The 7,712-nt window shown below is 35.5% G+C and overlaps 1 protein-coding gene across 3 annotated transcripts in view; it reads left to right on the top strand.

The window, feature by feature from the left end:
- Positions 1–5,716: 5,716 nt before the first annotated feature.
- frem1a (Fras1 related extracellular matrix 1a) overlaps positions 5,717–7,712 on the top strand; it is a 39,389-nt gene continuing 37,393 nt past the window's right edge. For 2 of the 3 annotated variants that reach the window (XM_041780222.1, XM_041780221.1), the window contains exon 1: positions 5,732–5,799. The gene's annotated coding sequence lies outside the window, so the exon portion shown is untranslated. Of the gene's footprint in view, positions 5,800–7,712 lie in introns of all 3 variants that reach the window. The other variant, XM_041780223.1, reaches the window with a different exon arrangement.

The raw sequence follows: 7,712 nt of genomic DNA, 5'->3' as shown, positions 1-7,712 counted from the left end.
CACAGCGTCCCAACTTTTTTGCAATTGGGATTGTACAAGGAATGCAAGACATTTTACTATAGTAAAGACTTGGCAAACCAAGTGTTCAGTCCTACATCAGAGGTGGATTTAAACAAAATAGATGTCAATATTAATAGCTGAGTGCTTCCAGTGATGTTAGATGAGTTGGGGGTGAATTTGGTAGAGCACTAGTAAAGGTTCCCTCAGAGAGCCCCGGTCCAGACAGTACAAACTCTGAGTCAAAGCCTCATGGAGGACCAAACTGCCGCTCTCATCTGTGTAGCGCAGCTGAAATCCCACTGCTTCCACTGGCCTCACACCCAGGACAGCAGACACATCGAACACGTCGTATCCAGATGAGGGTCTCTGGTCCAGGGTCAGGTTCCTCTCCTCCAGGGCGGGGCTTTCCTTCAGGACATCCTGTGAGGAGGCGGTGAGGCTGTGCAAGTTGACGGTCACACTGAGGGGACGGGGGTGGAGAGTTTTTCTGAACAGAACCAGTTCTGCACCCAGCATAGTAGGGCTTAGACCGCTGACGTTGAACCAGATCCATCCAGGAGGAGCAAGGAGAGGACCTGGTCAGACAAACAATGTTTTACATAGGCATATGCAGTTTTTTCTGTCAGTCATGATTCAAAATGTTTCTGTTTGCTAAAATCCTGAAATATTTGTGCCATAGTCTGAGTATTTCACCAAAAAGTGTCTTAAACCTGCATTCCCTCTAATAATAATGATAATTAATAATAATAATAATGGCCAGCAGAGGGAAATTTGTTGCTATGCGAAGCAATGGATTTTATGTGGTATGATGGGTGTGATTCTATGCAATAGTGAAATTTGAGTCTGATTGCTGCACACCAGCTGGCACTAAAGGGATTAGGAACAATTAGCAACAACAATCAACATTTAATCAACATGTATCACACAATCCACATGTACAAGAAGTACAACATACCAATAAAAAAAACAAAAACAACTAATATAACACATACCCATGCCACAAAAGATCTGCACATGAATTGTTATAACAACAAATTAAAATGACAAAAAAACATAAAATTCATGAACTGATTTGTTGCATTACATTATATCACATTACATAACAATATGTAACATAACGTGTCACATAACTCCATGTTATATTATGTCACAATGTGTCTCATTACATCTTGTCACATTATGTTACAACAAGGAATGCTGCATCACGACACATCAAATTATTTCATGCTACGCTACTTAACATTATGTTACCAGAAGTAATGTTATCTCATGTTAGGTTGCATTATGATAGGTTACATTACCTCAAGTGTCATTATGTTTCATTATGTCAGGTAAAGTTATGTTACATCACGTCAGATTATATTACTTAACATTATGTTACGTGACCTAAGTTATGTTACGTTATGTGATGTTACATTATGTTATTTCACGTTACATCATATCAAGTTCTGGTACATCACAGTATGTCGTGTTTAGTAACGTCATGTAACATTATGCCACATCACGTTTGGTAACGTTATGACATGTCACATTACATCGTGTTAGAATCAATATTTCCTAATACGTAACATTATGATACGTTATGGTACGCTTAATGTAACATAATGCTCCACCTTATGTTACCTAACATTTCTTTACATTACTTAGTGTTACCTTCAGTCACAACATTTTAAATTATGTTACAACATGAAATGTAAGGTCACAAAACATTGTGTCATATCACACCACGCCAGGCTAGGCTCCATAACATTATGTTGCATTTCATAGTGTTGTGTCACATTAGGCTTTGTCATTTTAGATTACATTATGATAGTTCACATTATCACAAGTGTCATGTTACATTACATCAGGTCATGTTATGTTAGATCAGCTCAGATTATGTAACATCACATCTTGTCTCATCATGTTACATAACGTAATAAATATTACGTTACACAATGTTACATTATGTTACTGTACGTTACATCATATCAAGTTCTGTTACATTGCATCACATCATGCCATGTTTAGTTACATCATGTTACATTACACCACGTCACATTTTGTAACTTTATGACATATCACATTACATTGTGTTACATTCAGTATTTCCTAATACGTTACATTACAATATGTTATGGTACGCTTAACGTAACGTAATGCTCCACCTTATATTACCTTATGATTGGTTACATAATACTTATTGTTACCTTGTGCCACTACATGTCAAGCCATATTACATTATGTTACGTCACAATATGTCTTGCTAAGTCTTGCCACATTATGTTATGAAATGTAATGTTACATCACAAAACACTATGTCATGACACATCACATCACGCCATGCTAGGCTCCATAACATTATGTTACAATACATAATGTTATGTCATTTTAGATTATATCATGTCATGTTATGTTGTGTAATCCCATCATGTCTTGCTATGTTACATCATGTCGAGTAAATCATTTGAAGTTATGTGATATTACATTACATTACATCATATGATGTTATGTCAAGTCCAGTTTTGTAACATTGCATCATTTTACATCACACCATTTAAGTTATGTCATGTTACCTTAAGTCATGTAATGTTGTCATGTTACCTTATGCCATGTCACATTACATAACTTTACGTCACGTCACATTATGCAATGTTATGTTTCATTATTTTATGATAAAGAAACATAACATTATGATACGTTTTGTTGCACCACGCCACGTTATGTAATGTGACCGTTTTAAAAATGTGTGATAAGATATTCCCTCTGTTCAGTTGATCAGGTCCTTCAGTAACTGTGATGCAGAATTACCTGCATTGTTACAGCTATGGCAATATGAGTATTTTCAATTAAAGCATTACAAAAACCAAAAATAGTCATAATAATAGAGAGGAATTCTGAAATTTGAAGAAAAAGGTATTGCTGAATCAGTATGTGTACATTTTACCTCTTAGATGCAGACATAGGTATAGCAGTCATGCTTTCACAATAGTTTGGTGTAGGTAGCAAAAGTGAGCTATCAGCCATCTACAGATTAATTGATGGTACATCAGCAGCATAAATATTTTTTTTTAGTTTCTGTATTTTTTAAATCCCAATATTTCCCTGAAAGAAAAGGTACTGCTTTGCTCTGCTTGACGTTTATTAAATATATTTTTAAATTTATATTAATACATAAGAAACAGGTTTAGATTAGCATTATTATCAACTAATGGTGGTAATATGTTTTGACTTCTTACCATCAACACTCCTAAAACTCTGCACCAGTGTCCCATCAGAGTTCTCAATGTCCTGAGCATCCACTGAGTCCAGGCGCTGGTAGATCCTCCTCATGTAGGGATGAGGTTTGTTCTGATGACTTGCAGACACTTTATTAATATGCAGCATCTCTAAAATTGCCTTGTTTAACTCCTGATCATCATCCACATCTCTACGCTGATCCATCTGTAACAAAGCTGACACAGAGCTCAGCAGCAGAAAGACAAGAGGAACATTTAAAAACACCAAACAGATTCCTCGGATCATCCTGGGTTTAAATGATTGTCTGATTCCCCCGTTTCTGCTCTTGTTTTTCCGTCAGAGAGCTGCAGAAAGTTGCACCTGGCTGTCTGCTCAAACACACTGAGCTCTAATTTGTCTGCAGAACCACAGGAGCCGTCAGGACAGACTAAAGCCGTCTCACTCTGAAGCCGAGGAATGTTTTATTTCTTTGACAAACTCTCCAGTTTGAACTGTAATGAGCCTCAGTCCTACACAACAAGACAGCACCAAGCTGATGCACTTAGTGGAAACACTGAGCACATGCATACATGTGATGCGTATTAAGGTGGATAAATGCAAATAAATACAAACAGAGATTTTATTTCTCTCCCTTAAACATTATTAACTCCGCTTTCCAAACACCGTCTTTGAGGTGTTGCCCTGATAGATGTGAAATATACATCCATGGAGATGTGAGACATCTGGGGTATCAGATTGTTGTGTGGAAGACAAACATTCATAAGCAACAAAACTTTCTCAGTTCATTCTTGAGATATTATGTTCACCAGCAAAAGATGAACATGAGGTCCTTTTACCCTGACCTTTGACCTTCATGGTTTAAATGCACAGTAGCCCATTTATCCTTTAATCAGAGTGGATATATTTGCAAAGTTTGTGGAAAAAATCCCTCATGTATTGCATTTACAAGAACAGCAGGCGAGATAACCCAAAAATATGGTACCTAAAGCCCCGGCTTTTCCTGGCACAGAGGCATAATAAAAACCTTACACTTAATTTCATAAAGCAGCCTCATCTTTTTTTAAAATTTAAACTAAAAAAAAACATTTTTTGAGAGGGATAATAATTTGAAAATTTAAGTTTGAATACATAAAATGTCTTTTTTTTTTTTTTTTTTTAGAAATTATGCATTATGATGGGAAAGACATGAACATTGTAGCAAACGCCATGACTTAAAATATTGATTCACACACAGTTACACCTGTTTTTTTAATCATCTTGTTGTGTTTTGACTCTTCTGATGTAAATTAAACACAGAAACATGTTTTTAAATTTCTTCTTGTCATTATTAAAAATGAAGATAATTATAATCTCATTATAAACTTATTGTCATCTTCTGAACAAATGATTTAATTAGGCAAAGGGCTTTTACAAGGTTGATTTATTTAGAGGATGAATATTATGGTAAATTTCATGCTCTCCAGGTTCTCGGACAAACACTGATCTCTAGTGGTTTCCTATGGAACTACATTCAAATTGCTTAATAGCTCAAGTCTGTAAAATGATTCAGCTAATGTTTATTTTTTTTATTTATTTATTATTTTTTCATCATGTATTCATGCCTGTTTCTTAATAAAATCAGTTTTGACATTAAAGATCTAAATATTCATTTTGCATTTTAAACAATCTATATATTTCTTAGTGTTTGGTTTGTTGTCACAATAAATATTTTTTTTATATTATTCATGCATGTCTTCAACTCTTGACCTTTGGAATTGCACTCTGTCCAGGAAAGGTTTGACAAATTTCCAACCCTATAAAATCATGATGTTAGAATATAGATTATGAAACCAAAGGTTTGCATTTAGGCTATTGTGTGAGAACAAAAAGAATGTCAAAATATAAACATTTAACTAAAAATACAGAACAAACTGGTTTGAAGGTTCAGACTCATGTTATCCATTCGCCAAGGCTTACAGTATGAACATAAAAATAATAGATTAAGTTACCCAAAACAGAAACAAAAAATTAGTTTACACTTTAAAAAATACTTAATGTGCCAAATACCAAAAATGCAAAAGTAGAGATTTGTGAAGATATTGCTTTTCAGTTTCTAACCTAAACCTACTGAAATAAATTTTGCCCTGAGTTTAAACTCTTTGGCTCTCTGATCTACAGTTGACCAGTCAATTTGATCAGTTGACCACGTTATTTCTGGAAAAAGTACTAACAACACATTTTAGGGAAAGAGTGTGAAACATTTTATTACATTAACACCCCATTCATAAAAACAATCAAGGATAAATCAGCAAAAGTCAGTAAAGCATGTATCCTCCTTGTGCCTTCTTTACAACAACTCCTCAGAACTTTAGTTTTGAGGAATTTTTGAGAGATAGGTTTTCGATAGTATTTTGTCATTTGCCTCGTTCAAAGAGGTGGAAAAACTCTTTTTGTGAGGACCTTTAGTAAGGTTTATTCCTGTCAAACCAGCATCTGGGTAAAATAAACCCAGCATCCTTCCCGCCTTTCAGTTGTCAAACCGGATTGTTCTGGATCTCTCAGCTCAATAACTGACAAACACAAGATTTGCCGGATTAAATGGTGGGTAAACAATAATTTTTGGCATTTTTGTAATTCATTTTTGTCACAGAAATTACTTTCAAACGAATTTTACTGAAAAGATATGATAAGAGATATTAACTGTAATCATTCTGTGCTAGCTAGCTAACTACCTCTGTTAGCTAACTTTAAGGTTAATTTTATGTTAGCATACAGAAGCTAATTAATTTAACTAATTAACAGAAGATGTGGTAGTTTCCTAACTTTACTGTTAAACTAACTCTCACCTCAATCAATATTATTTGTCTCATTATGTAACATGAGTTAGTGTTGTTTTATTTTGTGTCAGATAGTTTGTCATGTCTCCACTATCCAACCTGCTGAGATTAGATACCCACATGTTACAGACCTCTGACATTATTTGATGCAATATTCAATTCAGTTTTAATATTAAAATAGCAAACAGATCATTTCTGCTTTACTGAGAAGTTCAAGGGCATCAACAAAAAAATCAAACATCAAATGAAACTATTTGTGTAGTTCAAATTCATAACAAAGCGATACAGTAGAAGAAAAGCAGGCTAATTTTACTGTATGTAATAGAGCCACACTATGTGTTTCCAAAAGTTTAAATTACAGTATATTTTCTCCATAGCTGGTAAAATTTTTTCCCATAATGTCATATCCATGTAAGACAAATTCACCAAGTATACCTGAGTATAGTATGCTCCTGTAGAAGACACACTTGCATGTTATCAACCTAAAACACAGTTTATTCAAGATCTTGGTGGAAAGAACTACACTACCCACAATCCTAGAGTGTCACAGCATTGTCTCCGATTGGTGCTGCCCACTGTTGTTGTGAAAATATTTATCAAACTCACAAGCTTTTTAAGATGACTTTACTAACCTTACTACTTACACTATTTTAAAGTTTAAATACACTATAACATTACTATTAACAGTATAACAAGTCCATTAAAGATAAATGTAAATAGTAGGTCCAAAAGTCTGGAAAGCTATCACTAGAAATGAATAGGCTTCAACAGTGCCTGCCCACTTTTTCAGCATCTCTGGTTCCAGAAGTAAAATTCACCATTCAAATCCCCCAAAGACTCTTTGCAAAACCGTATTAAATTCATGAACCAAGCTAACCAGCTGCCTGAGTACTCATCACTATGAAAAAATTTGATTTGGTGCAAAAACAGCATTTGGAAACTGACAAAGGCTAAGGTAAAGAATATAAACTAATTTCTTTTTGAGGATGAAAGAACTACGTATCCCTCTGTCCATTGTGACTCATTTACTTGTTAAGGATAGCTTTTCAAGCTTTAAACCAAACATGTAGACGAGGGGAAATCCCTCCTGGCAAATAGCATCCTGTGAACCGCTCTGGCGTCAGCATGACGTGTTTGGAGTGGGGGCTGGCTTTCTTGGGCCCTGCTCCAAAGCAGGACCATTCTGGGCGCAGCCAGTTTGGTGATGGCAAAATAAATTAACGAAGGTCTGGTCTGGCTTGGCGCAGCCAAAATTCATAGTGGAAAAGCCCCACAGGATTATGGGTCAGGGGCGTAGCTAGGGATTTTGGGCCTTCAGAAAGAATTTACACAGGGCCCCCCTTAACCGGTGGGACAAGCAACATAAGTTAAGTCTTCTTTACAAATATCTATGCATTTTAATGTATTTTTGAAACACAATTTTAAGGGAGGAGCAGTATTGTATTTTACTCTATTTAATGCGGATTTCAGTCTGTTGACTGATTCATTTAGTCCAGTGTTACCAGTGCTCAACCAAAGAGCCAAATTGTTGAAAAATGCATTTGCAAGAGCCGCAATCTAAGTGGTGAAAAGTGGCACTTCAGATAGGTTAGAGGTAGCAAAAATGGTCAAAAAGCGGCAACCACTGGGAGAAAAACCGGCAAAACTGGGAAGAAAAACTGGCATATAAGGGCAGAA

This window comes from Cheilinus undulatus, linkage group 22 (assembly GCF_018320785.1).
Source record: "Cheilinus undulatus linkage group 22, ASM1832078v1, whole genome shotgun sequence".
Classification (NCBI taxonomy): domain Eukaryota; kingdom Metazoa; phylum Chordata; class Actinopteri; order Labriformes; family Labridae; genus Cheilinus; species Cheilinus undulatus.
The sequence above is the reverse complement of the archived record's forward strand: the minus strand, read 5'-3'. Positions and strand labels throughout refer to the sequence as shown.